This window comes from Entelurus aequoreus, linkage group LG05 (assembly GCF_033978785.1).
Source record: "Entelurus aequoreus isolate RoL-2023_Sb linkage group LG05, RoL_Eaeq_v1.1, whole genome shotgun sequence".
Taxonomy (NCBI): Eukaryota; Metazoa; Chordata; class Actinopteri; order Syngnathiformes; family Syngnathidae; genus Entelurus; species Entelurus aequoreus.
This window is the reverse complement of record NC_084735.1, coordinates 43,121,424-43,146,899: the sequence shown is the minus strand read 5'-3', so window position 1 is coordinate 43,146,899 and position 25,476 is coordinate 43,121,424. Positions and strand designations below refer to the sequence as shown.

General features: G+C 40.9%; 1 protein-coding gene and 1 long non-coding RNA gene across 2 annotated transcripts in view; one reads left to right on the top strand and one right to left on the bottom strand.

Moving 5' to 3' along the window:
• si:dkey-175m17.7 (uncharacterized) overlaps window positions 1-25,476 on the top strand; it is a 99,012-nt gene that overhangs the window by 64,111 nt on the left and 9,425 nt on the right.
• LOC133650648 (uncharacterized) lies at window positions 187-25,354 on the bottom strand. Its single transcript, XR_009826269.1, has 4 exons — window positions 25,297-25,354; window positions 22,190-22,295; window positions 3,246-3,369; window positions 187-698 (listed from the first exon to the last, which is right to left on the bottom strand). It is a non-coding gene; the product is annotated as an uncharacterized LOC133650648 (long non-coding RNA).

The window sequence follows — 25,476 nt, the reverse complement described above, 5'->3', positions numbered from 1 at the left end:
TAATCGTGATCATTTTTTTTGCATATCGCCCAGCCCTAAGTAAGTCACCTTGTTATGCAACATAACAGACAAAATTCGAGAAATCTCTCTCAGTAAGATGCATCATAGTTCCAAGTCAATGCTAACTACAGCCACAAAAATAAACTCATTTTATTAAATTAATAAGTATCGACCAAAAGTGACAAATGTGTGATTTACCTGTGATCTTTTAATAGATTATTACATTAGATTGTGTAGGTGTACCTAATATTGTGGACAGTGAATACTTTTGCCAACAGTAGTCAAAGGTAAAAAAAAAAAAAAAAGGTAGCAATTTTGTTCTCTGTTTTTTATACATAGACCAGTGTCTTGTTTGTTGACGGTTTAGGATTTCTACGTGTTGCAAACTTAAGGAGAGGAGAAAAAAAAGAGCCATTTAAAAATGTTTACACTCTTTTTAGGTAGAGAGCGCACACAGCGCTTCTCACAAATCTACTTGGTATTGAGTTTGTTTACCTTTTTTGAAGAAGTAAGAATGGGTTCTCCTTATGCCTTACTCTCCTCACTGTGGCCCTCATGACTATGCATCGCTGTATTGGGAAGGCTTTGACTATAGAAAAGGTACCTCGAGTCACTGTGAACGCTTCTTCCACTGTGAAGGTTGAGGCCGTGTAGCTTCATTCAGCATCACCATCACCGCCTCGCCGCCAACTTCTGCTCTGCTAGGAAGACAAACAAAAACATGGATGAAAACAACAGCGGGGGGGTACAGGGTAGCCTAAAGCAAAGCTTAGTGTCTTCATTGAAAAATGTATTAATGCAATCTTTTCTGTCATCAAATGTGAAGCTTTAAAGTATATTGGGCCTGACCTACTAAAGATATGCTTTTAAAACACGTGCAAACTGCAAACTTGATCTGCTCACGCCCACAATACTGGGAGGAGGAGATAGAAATATAATAATTTAGCCCTCGCAATGTGATTTATCAAGCCTGAAACTGTTTTGCGGCTGCTGTCTTTGTCATTTTTGTCAGTTTTTGTACAGTTACCAATGCCTAAGGTACGTGCAAACTAGCGCAGTTACGCACACTTGGCTGGGATTGCTGCAATCGACATATTTCAGAAATAAAAATATTAGACAAACAGTCTGTCCCAACAATTCCATCTTAAAGCTGATGAATGACTGTAGGGCTGATTTGGAGACAGCAGCCACCAAAACAATGGTAGCCGCTGGCTTTTTTAAATGGTGTTTGTTTTGTCAACTAACAGATTGTTGTGTATAGAGCAACTTACAATTTGTGTTGCAATAAATAAGACAACACAGAAAGGAAAGAGATGCTAGCAGTTTACATGACTTCTTTTGTCGAGATGGCGCTTCTTGAGTATATTGCTTAGCAAAAGTGACACAGATTGTAGTTGTGCGCTGCTTGTTCAACAACATAGCAACAAGCCACAGGTTGGGGCAAGATGCCGGATGTGCAGGAAATGAGTGTCTTAATTGTAGTTAATGCAAAATCATAATTTAAATAAGGTGGTCTGCTCCACTTTTGCATTTGTTATCAATTGTACACTCAGTCTTAGTAGATCACACGCAACACGCCCAATAATAATGCACACAACTTTATAGTTTGCACACGCCATGTAGCACTTGTTATTTGGGGTCTTAGTAGATCAGGCCATTAGTGTTTATTCCGCTTTGACTGGCAGGATTTTTTCATGTAGCCTCCTGTTGGTGTTAGCATTTATAAACTGGTGTTGTACAAATAATTAGGGATTTCTGTGATTATTTTTGCAACATTTTCGAACAGATTGCCATACACTGTTTTTGATAACATGTTGTGCAAAATGCTTGCATTTGAAATGTGACATACTATTATTCAGATAATCTGACAGGGACGCCCACTGCAGTGCTGTCCTCTTATTGACCACAGGTCAAATGACAACTCTTTAGGTTAAAGAGGGTTGATTGCTGGAGCTAGATAACTCAATGTGAACATGTGTGTTCTCACAATGGATTTGTTAATTGGATGAAAAGTAAAGTGTTCCTGTAGTTCAGAAACGTTATAATTTTAACCATTAATTTCATTGGAAAAAAAGACTGACAAAGCCTTATTGACATTTTGGTTTTAAAAAAATTGTCTTGGTTAATTGTATTGCCCTGGTATTAATGCAAGATGTGTCAGAAACATTGGAGGACTGGTGTCACATAAATTCAAATTCAAACTAATCACCCTGGAGTCTACACACATTCCCAGCCTTGAGTTCTCCTGCCACAACTCCTGCCTCTTCCCATACACTGAGCGAAACAAACGCCATAATATTGCTATGTAAATGTAATGGTTCGTCGTCTGGCCATGTGGCAAGAACTCACAGTGACTTGACAGTCTTGGAACTTTTCTGACACACCTCATATTAATGAAATTCAGATTTTAAAGAAAATAGGCCTTAACTTTTTATTGGATATTGCACAAATGGCTCGTTAAACGGCTTCACAAATGGCTTCATCATTTAAGGATCAATAGATCCCTTATTGAATTTGAAGATGTAAAATCCCCTGCAAAAAGTTCTCGAAACCAAATTAATACCTCATCCTTCAGTTTCCTTATTACGACTGTGAATTTGTAGGTTATGTATATTTTTCTACGGTTACGTTTCCTGGTTAGAAGTTGTTGTTTTTTAAATGCTGCTCTTCTGTTATTATTATTGTTCTCATTTTAGCTTGGGAAACATCAGCCAAACTTGTTGTCGTCACTCCCATGATTTTTATAGACTTTTTATGCAAATGTATGCGGAAAGAAGTTGTTTCATTTTGCGCTTTATGAACTTACTGTAAAGACGCTCAAGTGTTCCCTTTGGGTCGGAGTCTAGTGCGAGTGTGTGTTGTTGCATTTGTAAAGAGGAAAGATTTGCAAGTGTATTTTTGATGCCTGCATTGTAAGACAGTGCATTGCTTACTTGTGGCTACTTCCTGTTTGTACTTTACTAGCTACTGTATGTTTCAACAGTGTGTTACTTAATGTACTAGATATGAGATTTGAAGCTGCTGATTATTGAAAATAAAAAATAATCCAATGGAAGGGAGAAAAATAAAATTAGGCAACACATTTTCTAATGCTTTGGTGTCCCCCTACCATTCTCAACCTGTGATCCCTCCCCCGCCTTTCCGTAATTGAATAGTCCTTCTATTTAGACAACATTAGAAAATTCTGTCTTCCTAGTTCTACAATGCTGCTATATCACAAATACTTCTCTATAAGTTGCATTTACCTCAAAAGAGGTGCCGGTTTGGAAAGAAGCCCTGCTGACGTAGCTATTTAATGCACGCTTTGATGTACTGCCTCAGAGCCGTGTTCATCTTTGCATGCACAATTGGAGCATCTGTATGGTCTTCCTTTAAAAAAAAGAAAGTATATGGTGGAAAGAAAATACAGCTTCTTTTACAGTTAATGATCACAAAGAGATTAAACACTTCCACAACACGAAAAAGTCAATCAAAAGTATCCATGGAGGAAGATAAGACAGGACTCCTAGATTTGAATCCATTAATTGGGTTTAGAAATATGTTAGCAGGGAATCCAAACCTTACAACCTTCGGAGCAGCACAGTCCACATGGACACAGATGTGCACTTTAAGGACAAAAGTATTGGGACAACTAGTACAACTGTTTTTGTCCAGACAGACATTTGTAAGGTCCTGGATCGCTGATGTCGGACAACAATCTTTGTTCTTTAGTTTACTCTAAAATGTTTTTTCATGGGGTTAGTCAAGCTTTTTCACAACAAATACCTGCAATTGGACCTTACTTTGTGCACTGGAACAGAATTAGAGCTGCCCCAAAACTGTTGGAGTTGTCCAAAATTGGTGAACAACTATTATTCATGGACTAGCCATGGTCAGCACCGACTCAAGCTCTTGGCGGGGAATCACGTACTCAGAGCGGACTGCCTCGTAATATTTCATCCCAACAAGACAAAAGAATGCACTCAAAATTACAGTAGGCTCCAATTTTGAAAATGCGCTAGCTCGATGCTAATTTGATTAGATATGCCATGTACATGCTACCGATCAATATTACTGATTTTTCATGGTGATTTCAACACCACCATATTTGGTAATTAAAAATACAACTAAGATACACATTAAAATGAAACAGCTGGTGTAGGGCTAAAGAAAACAATAGACTGGCACATTCAACTTAATGGCAAAGACTACTTCCTGGCTTTGCAACACACCAGAGTCTGCCATCTAAGGTTTTGGAATTGCAACTGCATACAAAGTCTACTACATAATACTTGCAAATGAGGCTCAGAAATGTAATAAGAAAACAAGATAAAACAATGGGACAGCACAGTTATCATTGTTAATTGTCAAATTTAAAAAAAAAAGAGATTTTATTATTAAACAACTAGCATTTATTAACACGTCATGAAAACACAAAAGTACCGAAGTTTGGTGCCGTTGAGTACCGTTATCGAGTCCCACATATCGGGAATCGTTACCGTATCCGTTCAAATGTTTAAGATAACGATTCCTACTAGTATTAAATCGGTACTTTTGAAACGGTGGTTGTGCTGAAACGGTGCCTAAACCAATACTTAAAATATAGGAAACTTGGATTCTTGTTTGAAACGATGCCTTTTTGTTTTTACAGAATTTAGTGATATTCAAATTGAATTTAAATGCTTCAATAACATATATAAAATGATAGCTAAGTAACACATTTAACAATTAAAAAATAGATTCCACATACAATTGTAATTACCACAGAAAAACCAGCAACAATACAGAACACAGGGAGTGTGCAATAAAGGACTTGCTTGTGTTGTAATGTTTGATGCACACAATTCCCACGTTTGTGAAGGCGCCTCGCTGTGTCCAGAAATTACGATATTGTATGCGCTATACAAGTAAAGAATACATCTTAAGACCAGTGTATTATCAACCAACCCCTAATTGATTGAATAATTAACCTGGAAGTGTGTCACAATACTTTTGTCCACATAGTGTACCTTCATATCTATATACAGTAGGTGCTGGAGCATCAAAGGCCTTTTGTGATCAACTAAATGAACCTTAGGACAATAATAAGGAATATGTCGACCATTAGAATTCACTTGTACCGGTACTTTAAAAAAAAAAAAAAACTTAGGGACAACGCGTGTTTATGAATCATCATGTAGCACAATGTAATATGCAACGTTTTAAGTTATACTGCTGTGATTCAAATTACTGTTGCATATTTCACATATTTAAGAGTTTGTCATCAGTGGGTTGAAATATGCTTTTATGTTATTCTTGATATTTTACTCAAGTGACGTGTGTAAATGAAGCGTTAGGAGTAGAGGAGTTTGTTGGCATGAGATTAAACTCCATTCCTGGATGAAGAGTTGTGCAATACACAGGTCCCCTATGTGGACAGCAGCAGCTCAGACTGCGTGACTGCATGTGACAACATGCAGCATTTTAATGTTGTTGTTTTTTTTACATTTCTGTAGCAACCATGATTTAGGGGGCACCAATGTTTCTCTTCCAACCTACGTCTTTTAGCAAAATTGAATAGTGTAACCCTAATAGGATCTTAAAAGTGTGCAGTGCAAAACCTGATGGATGGATTGTGAAGTTGTTCTCATGTTCATTTCTGGTAAACACGCTGGAACTGGCTCTTTTGCTAATAATAAAATAATATTGAAATACAACTATGTGTCATGTGCATCTTTTCTTAAATGGGGGGACATATAGTGTAATTTAGTTAGAAGTTCAAATGAACCATGTCCTAGCAACTGCCAGTCTACTGTAGTATTGAACTGTTCTGTCAATACCAACAGCCAATTAGAATTGATGATTCTGATCATCATCCCACCCACATTTGCTTCTTTCAGCATTGCGTAACACTTGGTTTGGGACTCACAAAATGTGTGATCAATGTGGCACATTTTCAGTTTATGGCTGGAATTAACTCCTGTGCAATCACTTATCGCACAAAGGTGAGTACACCCCTCACATTTTTGCCACCATTTTCATTAAAGTACATGTACTGTATACCACAGACATGAAACCTTGTTATACTTTAGAAGTGTTAGTGTTGCCGGTGGGGCGGGGGCGGTCTTCCCGTCCGGTTGCGGGGGGTCTCCGGGCCCCTCGGGCGGGGCGTCCCGCCTTTCTGTCCGTGTGGGGTGTGGTCTCTCGCTGGCTTGGGGTCTGGCTGCCCCCTGCTTTTCTCGTGCCTTGTCCTCTGCCGGGTGCGTCTGTCTGCGGCCTGCTGCTGGCCCTTGTGGGCGGCGCGGTGTGCCAGGCTCTGGGGTTCCTGTCGCTGTCCGGCTTGGCTGCGTGGGGGCGGTGGCCCCTGGTTCCCTGGGCACCGCACCTACTGTTTGTGGGATGGGCTCTCTGGGAGGCTGGGCCCGTACTCTGGCTCCCGCACACACTGGGAGTCAAATGTATTGTACATGCAAATTCATATATACTCACACACATACATACACACATACATAGGTACCTACGCTCCCACATACATATACAAATAAATACAGTACATATTTACACACTCAAAGTTCGTACATCCACACGCACATTCATTATACAAACATACTGTATACACATACTGTACATATACATTCACTGTAAAAACATACATATACACATACTGTACATATACACTCACTGTACAAACACACACATACACATACTACACATATACATTCACTGTACAAACACACACATACATATACTGTACATATACATTCACTGTACAAACACACATATACACATACTGTACATATACATTCACTGTACAAAGACACATACTGTACATATACATTCGCTGTACAAACACACACATACACATTCTATACATATACATTCACTGTACAAACACACATATACACATACTGTACATATACATTCACTGTACAAGCACACATATACACATACTGTACATATACAAGTACATATGCACACATACACTCATGCACATAATTACGTTTCATCAAACATATATTAACGTTGTTGCCCTAGGGTAAACTGGGTATAACACATGGCACACTGACAAAGCTTAACCTATTGTTACTATGACAATCTACAAGGTTAATGTAGGTTGCTTCTCTTTCTTCCCCTCCATTTTTCTGCATTCTTTCGTATCTCAAGTTATCATTACGTATATGTATTGTTGCATTTGAACAATTGTATTGTAGATAATAAAGGTAAAGTATTGGTATTGTTTATTATCAATAGCACTATTTCTATTGGTATTCATATTGCTCCATTTTTAGTGTAATAATGCTCATTGTCATTTCTGTATTATTTTTTATTTTCGCTAACTGCTTATTTGCTATTCCTTTTACCATCATATTTGTACATGTCGTATTTGCTGATGTTGCTCTGTTGTTGTTGTTGTTGTGTTTGCTGTTGTTGTTTTTGTCTCTCTGTCTAATCCCCCTCTTGTCCCCACAATTCCCCCCTCTGTCTTCCTTTTTCTCTCTTTCTATCCCCTCCTGCTCCGGCCCGGCTGCACCAAATGATTATATAAATACATTTAATAAAGTCAAAATACAAATAAGGCAACAAGAGAAGTATCCTACACTTCTCTTTTGTAAAGTAAATCTGAACAGCCGATATGGGCATCTACATCTGCTATATGATTTGCCCGAGAAGCTGGGCAGGACATTATTAAAAAAAAAAATTAAAAAAAAGAAGTGTTAGTGTACAGCTTGCATCGCAGTATAGATTACTTTACACTTAAAATGACTCAACACACATACATTGTTGTCGCTGCATGAGTGGTGCCGGCACTGGACAGCTGCGGTTCACCGAGGGAAATATAAATTCCAACATGTATTGTGATACTGTTAAAGGCCTACTGAAACCCACTACTACCGACCACGCAGTCTGATAGTTTATATATCAATGATGAAATCTTAACATGGGCAGCACGGTGACAGAGGGGTTAGTGCGTCTGCCTCACAATACGAAGGTCCTGAGTAGTCGTGAGTTCAATCCCGGGCTCGGGATCTTTCTGTGTGGAGTTTGCATGTCCTCCCCGTGACTGCGTGGGTTCCCTCCGGGTACTCCGGCTTCCTCCCACCTCCAAAGACATGCACCTGGGGATAGGTTGATTGGCAACACTAAATTGGCCCTAGTGTGTGAATGTGAGTGTGAATGTTGTCTGTCTATCTGTGTTGGCCCTGCGATGAGGTGGCGACTTGTCCAGGGTGTACTCCGCCTTCCGCCCGATTGTAGCTGAGATAGGCTCCAGTGACCCCGAAGGGAATAAGCGGTAGAAAATGGATGGATGGATGGAAATCTTAACATTGCAACACATGCCAATACGGCCGGGTTAACTTATAAAGTGCAATTTTAAATTTCCCGCTAAACTTCCGGTTGAAAATGTCTATGTATGATGACGTATGTGCGTGACGTCAATCGTTGAACCGGAAGTATTGGTACACCATTGAAACCAATACAAAAAGCTCTGTTTTCATCTCAAAATTCCACAGTATTCTGGACATCTGTGTTGGTGAATCTTTTGCAATTTGTTTAATGAACAATGAAGACTGCAGAGAAGAAAGTTGTAGGTGGGATCGGTGTATTAGCGGCTGGCTGTAGCAACACAAGCAGGAGGACTTTGACTTGGATAGCAGACGCGCTATCCGACGCTAGCCGCAGACCGCACGGATGATCGGGTGAAGTCCTTCGTCCTTCCGTTGATCGCTGGAACGCAGGTGAGCACAGGTGTTGATGAACAGATGAGGGCTGACGTAGGTGGAGCGCTAATGTTTTTATTACACTAAAGTAATGTCCGATCATTACCTTATAAAATTCGAAGTTCTGACTCATTGTCAACAAACTAATAATAATAATAATAACTACTATAGCAGCCGCAACATTAATGCTGCCACAACGACGACTCTTACTGACCTACTGCCTTCGGTAATGGCACCATTCCCAAATTATGTGGGCTCTATTGATAACCTCTAACAGCTTTAACGACGCCCTGCGCGACACCATTGATAGTGTAGCACCGCTAAAGCTAAAAAGGGCCCCTAAAAGGCGTACCCCATGGTTTACAGAAGAAACTAAAGCCCAGAAATTATCATGTAGAAAGCTGGAACGCAAATGGCGTGCGACTAAACTCGAGGTTTTCCATCAAACATGGAGTGATAGTTTAATAACTTATAAACGCATGCTTACCTCAGCTAAAGCTAAATATTACTCAAATCTCATCCACCTCAACAAAAATGATCCTAAATTTTTGTTTAGTACAGTAGCATCGCTAACCCAACAAGGGACTCCTCCCAGTAGCTCCACCCACTCAGCAGATGACTTTATGAATTTCTTTAATAAGAAAATTGAAGTCATTAGAAAAGAGATTAAAGACAATGCATCTCAGCTACAACTGGGTTCTATTAACACAAATACGACTGTATATACGACGGACATTGCCCTCCAAAATAGTTTCTCTCTCTTTGATGAAATAACATTGGAGGAATTGTTAAAATGTGTAAATGGGACAAAACAAACAACATGTTTACTTGACCCAATTCCTGGGAAACTTATCAAGGAGCTTTTTGTTTTATTAGGTCCATCAGTGTTAAATATTATAAACTTATCACTTTCCTCTGGTACTGTTCCCCTAGCATTCAAAAAAGCGGTTATTCATCCTCTACTCAAAAGACCTAACCTCGATCCTGACCTCATGGTGAACTACCGGCCGGTGTCCCACCTTCCGTTTATCTCGAAAATCCTCGAAAAAATTGTCGCACAGCAGCTAAATGAACACTTAGCGTCTAACAATCTCTGTGAACCTTTTCAATCCGGTTTCAGGGCAAATCACTCTACGGAGACAGCCCTCGCAAAAATGGCTAATGATGATGACACCCAACTCTACATGCCCCTAAAGTTGACCAACACGCCGGATTGTAGTCAGCTGGAGGCGTGTCTTAATGAAATTAAACAATGGATGTCCGCTAACTTTTTGCTAAGAAAACGGAAATGCTGATTATCGGTCCTGCTCAACACCGACATCTATTTAATAATACCACCTTAACATTTGACAACCAAACAATTAAACAAGGCGACTCGGTAAAGAATCTAGGTATTATCTTCAAACCAACTCTCTCGTTTGAGTCACACATTAAGAGTGTTACTAAAACGGCCTTCTTTCATCTCCGTAATATCGCTAAAATTCGTTCCATTTTGTCCACAAGCGATGCTGAGATCATTATCCATGCGTTCGTTACATCTCGTCTCGATTACTGTAACGTTTTGTTTTCGGGCCTCCCTATGTCTAGCATTAAAAGATTACAGATGGTACAAAATGCGGCTGCTAGACTTTTGACAAAAACAAGAAAGTTTGATCATATTACGCCTATACTGGCTCACTTGCACTGGCTTCCTGTGCACCTAAGATGCGACTTTAAGGTTTTACTACTTACGTATAAAATACTACACGGTCAAGCTCCTGCCTATCTTGCCGATTGTATTGTACCATATGTCCCGGCAAGAAATCTGTGTTCAAAGAACTCCGGCTTATTAGTGATTCCCAGAGCCCAAAAAAAGTCTGCGGGCTATAGAGCGTTTTCTATTCGGGCTCCAATACTATGGAATGCCCTCCCGGTAAAAGTCAGAGATGCTACCTCAGTAGAAGCATTTAAGTCTCATCTTAAAACTCATTTGTATACTCTAGCCTTTAAATAGACTCTCTTTTTAGACCAGTTGATCTGCCGTTTCTTTTCTTTTCTTTTCTTTTCTACTCTGCTCCGGGGTGGACCGCTAGCCTGTTCATCGGATGGGGACATCTCTACGCTGCTGACCCGTCTCCGCTCGGGATGGTTCCTGCTGGCCCCACCATGGACTGGACTTTCGCTGATGTGTTGGACTTTCACAATATTATGTCAGACCCACTCGACATCCATTGCTTTCGGTCTCCCCTAGAGGGCGGGGGTTACCCACATATGCGGTCCTCTCCAAGGTTTCTCATAGTCATTCACATTGACGTCCCACTGGGGTGAGTTTTCCTTGCCCGTATGTGGGCTCTGTACCGAGGATGTCGTTGTGGCTTGTACAGCCCTTTGAGACACTTGTGATTTAGGGCTATATAAATAAACATTGATTGATTGATTGATTATAGCTCAGTGAGGTCCCGTTGCTAAGTTAGCTTCAATGGCGTCGTTAGCAACAGCATTGTTAAGCTTCGCCAAGCTGGAAAGCATTAACCGTGTATTTACAGGTCCATGGTTTAATAGTATTGTTGATTTTCTGTCTATCCTTCCAGTCAGGGGTTTATTTCTTCTGTTTCTATCTGCATTTAAGCACGATGCTATCACGTTAGCTCCGTAGCTTAAGAGCTTCGCCGATGTATTGTCGTGGAAATAAAAGTCACTGTGAATGTCCATTTCGCGTTCTCGACTCTCATTTTCAAGAGGATATAGTATCCGAGGTGGTTTAAAATACAAATCCGTGATCCACAATAGAAAAAGGAGAGAGTGTGGAATCCAATGAGCCAGCTTGTACCTAAGTTACGATCAGAGCGAAAAAAGATGTGTCGTGCACTGCACTCTAGTCCTTCACTCTCATGTTCCTCATCCACGAATCTTTCATCCTGGCTCAAATTAATGGGGTAATCGTCGCTTTCTTGGTGCGAATCGCTCTAGCTGCTGGTGTAAACAATGGGGAAATGTGAGGAGCCTTTCAACCTGTGACGTCACGCTACTTCCGGTACAGGCAAGGCTTTTTTTTATCAGCGACCAAAAGTTGCAAACTTTATCGTCGATGTTCTCTACTAAATCCTTTCAGCAAAAATATGGCTATATCGCGAAATGATCAAGTATGACACATAGAATGGATCTGCTATCCCCGTTTAAATTTAAAAAATTCATTTCAGTAGGCCTTTAAGCAGGGCATGATCTCCTGACCCGGGAAAAATAGGATATGATAGGACAGACTTTATTTATCCCACAACAGGGAAATAATGTGGTTGCAGTGCAGATACAAAAAGTCCACAAAACATGAGGTAAAAAACATGAAAACAAGAGAGAAACATTAAAAAACACAGGACATAAAACAAATTAAAAGACCACAAAGCTAATGAAACCAGCTGCCACTTTAGTGGAGCCATTTGTACACACAGCTACAAAAGTAAAACTCGACAAAATAACAAAAAAATAGCAATGAATAATACATATTGCGTTCGGAACAGACCCAACAAAGCAACAAAGAGCCGACTCCGGCCTAGGCTGCCAAGGATGAGCGACAATCTGTCCAGGGAGACCGATAGATGCTCATTTAGCCAGGGCTCTTTGTAGCTTGTCCATCCTCGGTTTCTACATGCGGACTCCAGTGTGGCAGAGAGCCAGCAGCTGGTTTTCGATGCAAACATGGCCATGGCCAAAAGGCTCCCCCGAGGCGGAGCCAAAAGTCTACAGAAAGGCAGCGCAGAAGTCACGGAAATGTCACCCCTTGTTGTGCAGTCCCGAAGGCGCTCGGACCAAAAAGCAAAAAACAAGAGGGAATCATCAAGAACACAAAGGGAGACACAAAGAGCAGAGTAATCCTCTCTCTAGACTGAAGGTCTTTTACTGGGGGGTTCTGTGAGCTGTAGGAGGTCGTGAAATTTTTGGTTATTAGACTTTTAAAGAATATATTTATTTATATTCCCCGTACAATTTCTTCACATATTTAAATATCTTTAAAGTGAAACTGCACTTTTGATTGGAATTGTGCCTACTGTTCACAACCATTATTAGAGAGAAAAACACACATGTTGTTGTTTTTTTAGTAGGATTTTTAAAGGTGATAAAAAAAATGCTTGAAAGATGCGGCTAATGGGTGTCTCTGTTGTAGCCTTCAAAGCCCTCTAAACAATTTCAAAACCCTCAATCAACGTTTTGTATACACACTGCAAGTCTGTATATAATGTAGTAACAAACACGTTCATAACAATTTGTAATATGTTCAATATTTACTGTATTTTGATCATTTTAGTAATTTTTGGGGATGACTTCTTTCTGTTTCCATAGCAGCGCATGTCCGAATTCCAGTGTGTTCCTACTTCTGGATACAAAACGCTTGTGTGTCTTCTAATCATGGCAGACTAGGTAACAGACAACGAAAACGACTATTTTTGGACAAATGAGGATTCACTACCTTATATTTTTAAAGCTGAACAAACGAAGGATGAACTGCTGTTTCTAGAAGCGAGCATGAAGAAGAGGGTGAGACGTTGGAGCAGACGGAGGCCAATAGAGTGAGGTGAAATCGACTCAAAACTGCAAATGTGGAATTTGGAGACAAGCTATTTGGACATAAATGGCATGCTTACCCCAAATAAACCAGAAAAAATGTCCCCTGCCAGCTGGACTAAAGAGACAACAGTCCTCGAGTGAGTCACACTTTATATTGATCATGATACACGCAGCACGTCATGTGTGTATCATGACAGACAGCATATGCTGTATAGCTGTATATAAATATTGATCCAACACACTCCAGTGCAGATGCAGTGTATGTAAACATGAAAAGGTTTTAGCAATTACAATAGCTAGCAATTAGCGCTCTGGTTGCCACTTGGCGATTAGCGGGCCAAGCTGGCAATTAGCACACTAGTTTCCAACTTGCCAGCTACCGATTAGTGCACTAGTCCCCACCTAGCGATAAGCGGCCCTTATAAGAGATATAAGGGTAGAGAGGTCCCTTTTCCATATTTCCGTCAGTTTGGGGATCCTTGGCTTAGAAAATGTTAAAGAGACCCCTGCTCTAGACCCTTAGTAATCTACTTGTTTATTTCCTGATGATAGCTACTTAGTTGTTTTTTTTACCAAGCACTATATTTCTTGGTGTCGTTTCAAGCTAGCTTAGTAACTAGCATGCCTGCTTCTGGCTTGCTGTCAGTGTGTAACATGTTTAGCCTTTTACTCCAGTGATAATGGTAATTAAGTTATTAAGAAATGCAGTTTTTGCCACAATGGAGGTGTTAATTATTACATTAGGGGAGCGGCGCCACACTGTGTATGGAGACACATAAATAACTGCTAACTTGTCAGCCAGGGGACTAAAACTACATATAGTGTCAGCAAGAAGGGATTAGTATTTGTGTTTAAAATGTATTAATCGGCAAATGCAATCATATACTTTTTCATGAAAATCAGATCTGTGGACAATCGATTGGCACATCCCTAGTTTTTGAGAGCTTTTAAAGAGAAATGATTTTCATGGAGGCACGACACCACCTGAGTTAGTCTTTCTTGCAGCTTCTTCTCCACCGGTGGTCAGGCCATATATAGCAAACTTTATGATGGTGGCATTATTCCAAGAGATGCAATCGTTGTTCACTGTGAGGTGGATTCACTTGAGTTGCCAGCGATTTAGACCACAACTGCTGAGTATTGAGGTATTTTCAGATGACAGTAAATATATACTGTTGTACAAGCTGTACACTGACTACACTATTGAGATACCGTTTATGCATGTTGTATTTCAATATGTTGTCCTTTGAGAAGATGTGATGGAATGATTGTTGAGATGTGAGCGTTGCGCACACTTTTGTAAGAGACTGTAGATGTCTGTGTTACACTGTGACCATGTGATAGTGCCATTTTAGTTTATGATCTGGTCAGATCAATTCAACTCTCAGTCCAATTGATTCTGCTCTGAATTAGCCCCGATCCAATACTTTGACTATAGATTATAAAACTGAAAATGCTTAATAGCAAGTAAATAATGTAAAACAAAATAACACCCTTTTATATCAAATGTTGAATTTGCTAGTTTATACATTTGTGGTAATGAATGCGACATACAATTTATTTTTTAACAAAATAAACTGGCTAGTGCGCAATAAGAAAACAAAAGCAAAAACTACAATTGGCTCCCATTTAAATAATTTGGGTTTTGTCTTCAAAGCCTTCCTGTATCCAGACACTTACTTCCTGACTTTGCAAACAATAAAAAAAAACGACCAAAAAAAAGGCTTTGTAATAATAAGAACAAGAAAAAGAAAAATATTAATCTAATCACTTTGGTATCGTTTACATATACTAGCTATATATAAACTAAATATAAATACATAAACCAAAAAATATATATATATATTTTGTATATATATATATATATATATATATATATATTTTGTATATATATATATATATATATATATATATATATATATATATATATATATATATATATATATATATATATATATATATATATACATACATACATACATACATATATACTGTACTAGATATCGATAGTATTAACATCTGAATCGATCACCCCTACTTCACATTGAAGTTTTAGCGGTTAGCTGTGTGTGTGTAGCATGCTGATGGAACGAGATATTTTCCATGTATCCATATTTAAGTGTTACTTCTTTCTAAAAACTCCTATAGTCATATTTACATCAGCTAATGTCTCGTGTGGTACAAAGTGCTTGGATTCGAGTGTCCTTGGTTAGAGTCAGAGCGCTGTCTTTGTTGAGACTGCCATTACATTCCTAAGATAAGAAGCACAGCTAGACTGGGGAAACAGCAGGTGGGGGGGGGGGGGGACAGGAGAAGGAGGGAGTAGACAGGAGTTCCGGGGTTTTGGGAGACCGATCTGGACCGGGCTAGGGAACGCTTGGGTGCTGGATTGGTCTCATTATTGCCAAAGCTTTGACAATAAACAACGAAATACCAACTACTGCTTTTGGTGGTCAATTTAACATCAGCTTATTTGCCATTAAAAGAACTTGGGAGTGGACAGCAGACTTTGACTTCCTTGGGAGGAAGAGCTGTCGACGCAACAATTTGGGGGCTCGTCCGGGATGGCACGCTGTTGATCGATGACTTCTTGCAATCTTCTGGACAGACTCAATTGGCCAATTCAAGGTGAGCAGAACCTTTCTTTTTAGATAAAATCTGCGTTAGGAGTCTGTCCTGAAGTCTGTAAGTCAAACACTATATTGAACCCCAGCACGCAGAGTTGTGATTTCGATAGATTGATTGCATTTTTGCCGAGCCTGCCATTGCATTAAAATTGTAAATAAGTGGTCAACTCACGGCATTGTGTCTCGATTACCGTGACGGGCAGTTTCATTGACGAGTGAACTAATAGTTGGGTGTGGCTCACCCTGGGTAGTTGGTCGCCGCCTAAAAGAGCAACGGGTTGATAGATCCCAGTGTGATAAGACACTAAAACTAAGGAAGCGGGTTGATAGATCCCAGTGTGATAAGACACTAAAACTAAGGAAGCGGGTTGATAGATCCCAGTGTGATAAGACACTAAAACTAAGGAAGCGGGTTGATAGATCCCTGTGTGATAAGACACTAAAACTAAGGAAGCGGGTTGAAAGATCCCTTTGCGTTGAGGGCACTAGAATTAAGAAAATATAGACACAATGGCCTTGGAGTGTGACAAACAGAAATGTGATGGCGGCGGGGCAAAATGTGATGATTGGCTACCGTTCAATGATCAATTGAATGGACGGTTGTCGACAATGGAACTAGCAGGTAGAGAAAAAAGAAAAAGAGAAAAAAAAAAGGAGAACGTTCCTTGAAAGGGTTAAGAGGGAGTTTACAATACTCGAAAAGTCGTGAACTCAAACGTCTGGTAAAATAAAATAAAAAATAAATTTAAAAAAAGTAACTGGAAGTTTTATGGTAAAGTGAAACGCAGAGAGTGTGCTGCTGAGTGTGAGTGTGTGTGAGTGGGAGTGCTTACGCGTGCTCGTGTGTGTGTGTGTGTGTGTGTGTGTGTGTGTGTGTGTGTGTGTGTGTGTGTGTGTGTGTGTGTGTGTGTGTGTGTGTGTGTGTGTGTGTGTGTGTGTGTGTGTGTGTGTGTGTGTGTGTGTGTGTGTGTGTGTGTGTGTGTGTGTGTGTGTGTGTGCGCTGGTGAAAATGGAACACACAGGGAGAGAATTTAAGAGTTTGGCGTATGATAAAAGTAAACGGGGATTACGTGGAAAAAACGAAATGCAGCAAAAGAAACGATGATTAATGACAGAATGAACTGATTGGTTTTTTGTCTGCCGCGCATGCGCAAGACAATTCAAACGACCCGCCCAGACTTTGACTAAGTCACCGCCCCCTACTCCAGTGACAAGAGAAGGAGGTATTAACACGCCCCCTCTAAGTTTAATCCTGCCTCCGAAAATTAACCCCTTGTACACGTCTGACCATTTTCTCCGGCAGACATTTTTGACACATGACATTAACACTTTGGACATACTACAATATAAGTTTCTTGCCGATGCATACCTGCAAGCCATTGTTGACCTTGCTTTCCCACCTGTACCTCCGGGAGGGAACCTTTGGCCAAACACTTTGGACAAAGTTAACCCTGATATACACGGTGCCAAAAACAATATATGGCAGGACATTTTATTCATCCCATGCAAAATAGGGCTAATGACAGAGCAACAAGGAAACGACTACTTAAATTACAGATCGCTGAAGATAAAAGGTTAAAAGAACCAAAAGGTCAAAGAGCAGCTAGGGTATATTCAGCAGTGGGTGACCTTGCTTTTGAGTTCCAACAGGTGGAGGAAAGAATCCTCAACAGACGTGCGGTTGGACTCGGGTGGTGGACAACACGATGCTTCAAAGCCGGTCTGGGGTAGACACTGTTTCGGCTGTGACCAGCCTGGTCACTGGAGTAGTGACTGTCCGAGCATTTCCGAACAGGAAAGGTTCCGTCGTGCCAACAAACGAACACGAAGGCGTGTAAGAGGACGCCCAAATCAGGAGCCGCAGCAGGAAGTACCGACGGGATCCCTGCTGGACATGAGTGTCAACGGACAATTTTATCAGCCACCCATTCGATTCTGAATGCAGAGGTGCCAAAAAAACTGTGTGCTTCCTCTTTAAAGGTCAAAGGCTTCGCTGGGGTCACAAGAAGGTTACCTGTCACCAAACCACTTCCGGTTCAGATTGCTGGACCTCCTTTACAGACTGTACCCTGACATTCAAATCGCAAAGAAGGAACATTCCTGGTGTTACCTGACGGCTGAACCACCCAGCTGCGACACCACTACCAAGCATACCACAGCCTGAAACAACAGGAATGGCTCTAACGGTGAAAACCCTGACTGACTGAGATGCTTCCGTGTGTTCTGCCACCCGACTCGCCATATGTTATGATTATTTATATATGTTGGAACTCAAGGTGTGGCTGCTCATGTTGACCTATCTTTGCAACAGCTAGCATGGTATAAGATGGACACAATTGTGTCCCACATTGTTCCCTTGCTCTCTGTCTCGCCTACAAAACCAAAGAACTTAGGTCCAATGATAAGACACGGCGTAGCTGCCAAACATTACACCGACACCCAAATACCACATTTTCAATTGTTTAGGTTTAGCCCATGGTTATGTTAAACACATAACTATGGGCTGCACTTTAGACACCTGTAGGCTACGAGGAGCTAGCAGCTACACAACAGCTGAGCTAAAACGACACATTACACATTTAAGCATATCAAATAATTATAGTTGCTCATTACATACACAAAGTTGCCATGGCAGAAGTCTGATAGAAAGTATTCAGTAACAAACGTGTCCGCATCATTCAACTTTCTACAACATGAGCTTGACTTAATGAATTATTGGGGCTACCAGGTGTGGTAAAATTTCAAAATACTATTGCTAAAGCATTCGCCACAAGGGTAGTATTTTTCTAGTATTGGTGACAATATAAATATAAGCATATTTGTTACTTTCACCATATTGAATAAGTTACATAAAAGCTAGGGTTTAGTTGAGTTTGAGTTAATTGTGATATTGCTAAGGGGTCCCCTACCCTAACACCACCCCCCAGTGGACCATAGAGGCTAAAGAGACAATCATTGACCTCAAACATGACCTGTCCTCCGCTACTTGACTATTAGCTGACCTTTTTCTGAGATGTTTCTGAAAGTGATAGTATGACTAACACAGTCCTTTTTTCAGAAACAGAAGGGGGTGAGTGAGGGTGGATACAGACTCCTTGGAACAAAATCGACAATCATCCGACTCTGACACATTCCATAGTTTTAACGTTTTTCCCGTGGGTAAGAAGTTATAACTAATTTTAATTTGAAAATAACGATTTTACACATCGATAGTAGTTTAATAGATCAAATTTAGAAAATGGAGGAGGTGAGGGTGAACCATGTATAGTCTTTGACTTCACTGATATGATCAATACGGTACAAGGGAAAAGGTACGTACTGACTTGTGTTGACAATCACAGTGGTTGGCCGGAAGCAACAACAACCTCAAAAGAGGATGCAATATCAGTAATTAAATGACTTGTGAATGACCTAGTACCCCGACATGGTTTCCCCAAAAAGATTAGGTCAGACAACGGCAACCATTAAAAAAATACTCACTTAGCCTTGGTCGAAAAGGCTTTCGGACTAGAACACAGGTTTGGGGTACCATCCTGAGTCCCAAGGCAAGGTTGAAAGGATGGACCAGAACATAAAAAACTAATTGGCTAAAATCTGTGCACAGACCAAAATTAATTGGATTGACATGTTGCAATTAGCGTTAATGATCATTCGAAGGTCCGTGAATAAAACTGTTTTACCGCCCTTTGAGTTTTTCACCCTATGAGCTGCATACAGGTCAACCATTCACAGGACCAGCAGCCCCCCATGGAAGGAGGACTCAGCGTAAAACCAAAATGGTATTTTACACAAAAAATTGCAGAATTTGTGTGCCAGTTCTTCTGTACAGATTCCCTTCCGCCCGCTGAGAGGGTCAAGATCAAGGTCATCAAACGCAAGTGGACGGAGCTCAGGTGGACTGGTCCCTTCAAGGTCGTGGAACGGACGTCCCACGCCCTTCGACTGGCTGGTGGAGGGGACACCTGGTACCACCTCTCCCTCTGCACTACAGCTGAAGAACCTGACAGATCACCAGGGGATGTCATTGCTGACATCGCCACAACATCTGCCCCTCAGCCCAAGAGACGAGAGAGATTTTCTACCTACATTACTATTTTCAACTTCTATATTGTATATCCTTGTGTGAGACCAATCCAGTATGCTAAATGTTACTTAGTTTTTCTTGCTTGTTTTCAGCATAACTGTATGTGTCGTTACATTAAGTGAAACGTTTGATGTTTACCCCCGTTTTGTTACCTAAATTACTCTGATATTGATGGACGAAAGGCAGGATGTTGCACCCGGTAGTGTTCCCTGACGGACTGGTTTTTGGGCGTGTTCTACTGTCTTTGTGTCTCAGTTCATCCTTCCTGACGACAGTGACTGACAAGTGTCTAAGAACATACAGCGGACTTTAAATAGACTGGGTCAAAGGGGATAGCAAGACTTATTTTTGACCTGTGCAGTGTGATTAATTACGGGGGACACAATAGCTATTACCGTGGTAATAATCTGTATATTTGTTACGACTCAACCCTGAACCATTGGTGTCGGATGCAGACAACATACTCTGGTAAGTTGTGCCCATCGTCCCTTTTATGTTGTTTTGGGGGTTGACCTGAATGCTACAGACTCTAAAAGAATTATTAAAATTAATGTCCTTGAGAGGGCGTTAACTACCTCTACTCCCTCTGTAGCACCTAAAGTACCACCCCACCTCGGTGGTGTTTCAAAGGCTCACATCCGTGCGTGCTAATGACATCACCACCGAAGGCCTGGTAACTTTGACCTTTGACCTTAGGAGCGGGTGCAGACAACCTGTGGCTCAGGTGGATGCCAAAACCTGGGTGACTGTGTTGCTTCTTCCGCTGGACGTCCCTTTTCCCACACTTACCCCGCCCCTTTTAAGTTGACTGACATGTGTACCCTTCTGTTGACAATGCCACCCGACTTCTTCCCTTTGTGGCCCAAAAGCTGAATTACACGCGTTTTCAAATTACAGGACCCTCTCCGTCCCCCAACAAATTGGGTGACATCAACCGTTACTGGTGCACCACACTGATAGATGGCTCTAGGATAGGCCCTTAGGCACGAGCTGACTTATTCTGGTGTTGTGGGAAGCACAGATTGTACATTAGAATCCCGACGTCAGCCGTTGGGCTTTGTGCTATGGTTGGACTGGTGACCCCACTCACCAAATTAACACCCTTTGGAACTCCTGTTTCAGCGGCCTCTCTAACTCCCCGCCGCCGTTGAGACTAACCAACCTGACTCGTGACGCCGTTGAGGGACTTGCTGAACAACTTGCCCCGACCTCCCTCAGGGCCGTTCAGATCCGCATAGCCCTTGACCGCATCCTAGCAAAGGAAGGAGTGTGTGCAATGTTTGGTGACCAATGCTGTACCTTCATTCCTAACAACACTGCCCCCGATGGCTCAGTTCAGAGGGCCTTAAAGGGCCTCCAGGCCCTGTCTAAGCACATTAGGCAGGTGGACTGACCTAATTAAGTCTGTCTTGGTCTCCATTCGGAGCTTTTTTGGCCATCATAGCCTCATGCGGTTGCTTTATCGCCCCTTGGGCTAAGTGTCACTAAAGGGGGTCTAGCAAAGTGGTAACTTTAAGACTTTCGAGAATTGTTGGTTTACTTCCCTGACCATGACGACATTGACGTGGACTCCTTCCATCTATCTCCCATGTAAATAAGCTGTTGTTTTATTGCTAGCTTGCTCAAAGAAAAAAAACAGCACCTACTTTAATGTGGGGCGTGCTTTAGAAGTGTTTAACTAGTAGTAAAATATCTTATAAGAAGATCTTAAAGGGGGAGTGATGGAACGAGATATTTTCCATATATCCATATTTAAGTGTTACTTCTTTCTAAAAACTCCTATAGTCATATTTACATCAGCTAATGTCTCGTGTGGTACAAAGTGCTTGGATTCGAGTGTCCTTGGTTAGAGTCGGAGCGCTGTCTTTGTTGAGACTGCCATTACATTCCTAAGATAAGAAGCACAGCTAGACTGGGGAAACAGCAGGTGGGGGGGGACAGGAGAAGGAGGGAGTAGACAGGAGTTCCGGGGTTTTGGGAGACCGATCTGGACCGGGCTAGGGAACGCTTGGGTGCTGGATTGGTCTCATTATTGCCAAAGCTTTGACAATAAACAACGAAATACCAACTACTGCTTTTGGTGGTCAATTTAACATCAGCTTATTTGCCATTAAAAGAACTTGGGAGTGGACAGCAGACTTTGACTTCCTTGGGAGGAAGAGCTGTCGACGCAACCTATTTATTTTACTCCAGTCCTCCAGTGATAATGCTACTTGGAAGAAACTGAGTTTATGTTTCGCCATAGTGGTGAGGATCAGTACCTTTGAAGTGGCTTCGCACTGTGGATAGACTGTTGGTTGCAGCTTGCTCTTAAATTGGAACCGGTGTTCTGGCAAGACACGCACCCTCCTGGATTTCATGCAACTCCTGCATGTGTGCAACAAGGAATGTGGAAATGTGATTGTGTCTACATGAGCGTGCATCTTTTTGAATGAATATTTCACGTGAGTAAAATCTTTATCCACGTAAACACTTGGACACAGCTGCGGAAAAAGATAGTTTAAAAAAGGCAAATATCCATTCCTTTAATCAGGACATCTCTAGTACTTATGTAGCAAGAAATCAGATCAAAGTTTACTTCAAAGCATGTTTTATAAGGCTGTGCTCTTTTTAATAATACCACATTGATAAATCAGCCCAAAATTGTTGCAGTTGTATCAAGAACACTGGAATAGACGTAGCAATATTAGTCATTTTACTATGGAATTAAATGTAATAGTAATGTAAAACTACCATCAATAGGAGCTTAGCATTATTACTACTAACTGTATTAATAATGTAAACTGTCATCAAAGTTGCAAAAGTCACTGCTACGACAAGTTTAGAATTTCAAAACCAAAGCAGGTAAATTACTTACAGTTGGCTAAGTTAGTTCAGGAAAATGTTAAAGATTCTAATCAGTCTGTGAATAAACACATCACTTACTTTACTCTTCAATATTGCCAGCTAATAACCAGCAACCCATCTGGCATGTCAGTGTCCAGCAGCCGTCATGAATCAATATCACAAATGGTCTGAAATGAAAATCTTTGAGCAATATGCTTTAATCTTTATTGACATCAACCTCCAGGCATAGAAGCTGCATGGATTCCCAATGTTAACAATACATTCTGACCTTCCATGCAGGCTTATTCTAAACTGCCGTTTGAGGGGACAATAACGGGCAGTTAAAAACACATTCTGAAATCATTTTAAACAAATTCTTCTTAAATATCTTTAAAAAATTTTGGGGATGTGAGCCTAAAAGTAAAATATGAACAAGTCAGAGTCGTACCATCTCCTGTCTCAATGGTCTCCAGGACTCCACATCATCATCACCTTCATCACTGTCATTATGGTAATTAAGTTGGACATAATTAAGCATAGTTAATTACTTTGGAGTAAATTAACGATTGGCATCAGGGATTTCACACACATGACAAGTGAAACGTTTAATCCCTGGACGCGGGCAAATACTGCGGCATGGTCATGCTGGACCTTCAGAAGGCCTTTGACACCGTTAACCACGTTATACTGTTGGACAAGCTCAGAGCAATCGGATTTGATAAAACCTCATCGAGCTGGAGGCAATCTTACTTGGAGGGGAGGAAACAGGTGGTAGAGGTGAACGGCACAGTGTCACCCCCCCTCTCAGTAAGCTGTGGAGTCCCCCAAGGCAGTATATTAGGGCCTTTACTGTTCCTAATATACATAAACGACATGTCATTAGCATGCGACTGTGAATTGTTTTTGTTTGCGGATGACTCGGCCCTGCTGGTATCCGGCAAGGACAAGTCACAGGTGGAAAAAATCCTCAGTGCTGAACTCTGTAGAATTTGCACCTGGCTCGCTGACAATAAACTATCCATACACTTGGGTAAAATGGAATCCATCTTATTTGGGTCCCACATCAACCTTAAGAAAGGGAATGACTTCACTATAAAAGTGGGTGACATTGTTATCACCAGGAAAGATGAGGTCACCTACCTCGGTTCCATTCTAGAGGCTAATCTTTCCTGTGATAAAATGGCAACCAAGGTAATCAAAAAGGTCAACCAACGAACAAGATTTCTCTATAGAATCTCCTCTCTGGTCAACAAAAGCACCATGAAGATTCTAGCGGGAACTCTCATTCAACCCTTTTTTGATTACACGTGCACCTCCTGGTACCCCAGCACCTCCAAAACTCTCAAATCTAGACTCCAAACATCCCAGAACAAGCTAGTCAGATTACTTCTAGACCTCCACCCCAGATCCCACCTCACTCCTACCCACTTCTCCAAAGTGGGCTGGCTCAGGGTGGAGGACAGAGTAAAACAACTTGCACTGAGCCTAGTCTATAAAATCCGCTACACCTCCCTGATACCGAAGTACATGTCAAACTACTTCCTTAACGTAAATGACCGCCATAACCACAACACCAGGGGGAGCTCCACTAACCACGTTAAACCCAGATTCCGATCTAACAAAGGTCATAACTCATTCTCTTTCTATGCCACATCAATATGGAATGCACTACCAACAGATGTAAAAGAAAGGGCATCTCTATCCTCCTTCAAAACCGCACTAAAAGAACACCTCCAGGCAACTTCAACCCTAAACTAACACTCTCCCTTCCACATCATACCTCTTCGGATTGCAAATAATCTAACGTAAATAATCAAATGTAGACACTTTTTATTATACTTTCTGAGCTCTCTCTCTCTATGTCCACTACTTGCTGTACATATCCTACCAAGTCAGTCCTACACTGTTCCAATGTCCATTTCTCTGATGATGCAATTGTTGATGACTGAAGTGTTGATACCAACCAAACCTAACCCCCCCGGATTGTAAATAATGTCAATAATTCAATGTATATACTCTGATGATTATCTTGTGTGATGACTGTATTATAATAATAATAGTATATATCTGTATCATGAATCAATTTAAGTGGACCCAGACTTAAACAAGTTGAAAAACGTATTCGGGTGTTACCATTTAGTGGTCAATTGTACGGAATATGTACTTCGCTGTGCAATCTACTAGTAAAAGTTTCAATCAAATCAATCAAAAACCCTCACCATTTGGTATTAGGTAGGGCAATTAAAAAAATTATGATTTTTTTGTACCTATGTCTAAATGAACAGGTATCTTAAAATAATAAAACAAATAATATAAGGCTCAAATTTGAAGACCCTCTCTTTATGAATCATTTATTGGAGGGTTTGGACGTTACTGCACGTTTTGCCCCTGTCGGCCAGCGTACAGTTGGTTCCTTCTATTAAATAAATAAAAAGACGCGTATTTTTGTCTCATTCAACATACTGCCAACTATCGACGAATTTTTTTTAACGACATGTTTGAAAGGAAAAATATCGTCTTATATTGAATGAATGGTTCTTACTTGCGGTAGATAAGCACAACTCCTCTGATTTGAAATAGTTTGGCCCGCGGTTCCTCCAATTCCCAGGATGCATTGCGTGTTCGTCACGTGGTCTGGACTCACGCGAACAACTGTTTATGTTTAGACTCCATTCAACAATAACACCTTGAGGAGAAAACACAGACATTCACATGGACCACC